We start from the raw sequence: 1812 nt of genomic DNA on the forward strand, positions 1-1812 counted from the left end.
CTGGAAACGCAAGGATAAAAAAAAAATTAGGAAGGTGGAACGGAAACCCGAATCGCTCCCAAACCGCCCACATTCTTAAAAACAAACGTGTCATAGCGGTTCTTTAGCGGTTTCCTAAACAACCATCTCCATGGAGGTTCTAGAACGATCCGATAGATAGATAGATAGATAGATAGATAGATAGATAGACGGTTCCTGACTTTAAAATGAATGTAAAATGACTCTTGCTACATACAACCACACAGGCTAAGTTCAGGTTCAAGTTTTCTGCTTGGTAGCCCACCATACATTAAACATTTCTTAATTTTTCCACATATTAGGGACTTAAACAAAGCCCAGAGAACCAACTTCATAAGCAAAGTAAGCCTTCCCAGAATGAAGCGGTTCTTTATCAGGCGGTTGTTCTATGAAGAACTCAGTCAAGTGTCATTTTCAACCTTTTCATTTTTAAGCGTGCACAATAGTGCTCCAATTTTTGAAACGCGTTCATTTGGTTTGCTTTGTATCTTGCAATACGCTTAAGTTAAACTTATAATTAGACTGACTTACACAAAAACGTTTAGCCAAACCCACAGTAATTTAGGGTAATGTCTCATAATATTTGTTTGGCTCTTTCCTCAGGCTACTAGCAACAATTTGCTATTTATTTGACGGAGGACACCTGCACATTACAGATGACTGCGCTCTCTGAAGTTCAAAAAAGGCACGTCATTAAATTCAGCAAACAGTAGCTAGTTTGTTTTCTAATTCATTAGACGACTCATTTCAGGTAGTATATATTCGTAATTTGTGATGTTTTGTCTTATATCTTTAGAATTAATACAACTTGTTCGTAAAATCGAATGATAGGAAATGAATTATTTCATTGATACTGTGCGCCAAACTGCACGCATTTCAGTTTTCTCTTTATCGCTCTAATTAGTCCGAGTGAGTATTATTTACAATGAAAAATTGTTTAGAATTAATCAATCTTTTATTTTATGTGTCATGACTTTCATTTGCATTGATTTGCTTAGAAGATGCTTTACAGAAGAGGTCAACATAACCGAGTGATTGGCAGTATGAGGGACTATTTGAGTTATGGACAATGTTACAAAATTAACCATCATGTGAAGACAATTCGGATTTTGAATTCCTACATTATAAAAACCGTAATTAGACAGAAGTTTATAGAAGAAGAAAATCTTCAAACTCTTCTTAAACACACTGAGGGATTCAGCATTTTGGATGGAGGTGGGCAGCTCGTTCCACCAGCTAGGAGCTACACATGAAAAGAGTGATGCCTCACTATATACTGTGGACAACCTGAACTGGGATTAATGGGACATTCAGGCCATGACAGAAAGGTGTGCCTCCTACTTTCTCCCGAAAGTCATATAAGGGTGTCAGAGACATCCACTGCATGTTGTCACATGGGCTTTCATTACCTATTTTAATTTTGGAATGTAAGCCATCATTGAATAAACAAGCCAATGTTTTCCTTAAAAAAGATATTTGATGTCAGGCACAGGTGGCATCATCAGATGTCATTCATCAGTGAACTTGAGGGGGTGAGAAGGAGCATAGGACCACATAAGTGCCTGCATACAGGTGTGGTGATGACCTACTGTTTGCAGGCAAACATCAAGGATTTGAACCTAAAGTGTGCAGCAGAGACTCAGTCGAGGTATCTGAAGAGAGAAGTGCCATGTACTCGCTTTGGCTCGTTGAATCATGACTTACATGGGCATGTCACAATGGCTAGTCCTGCTATCTAAAAGTCTTAGGAGCCTGGGCTCAAATTCATACCAGTTTTATTTTGCCACTCAGCTT

The sequence above is a fragment of the Erpetoichthys calabaricus genome, chromosome 3 (genome assembly GCF_900747795.2).
Source record: "Erpetoichthys calabaricus chromosome 3, fErpCal1.3, whole genome shotgun sequence".
NCBI classification, from domain to species: Eukaryota; Metazoa; Chordata; class Cladistia; order Polypteriformes; family Polypteridae; genus Erpetoichthys; species Erpetoichthys calabaricus.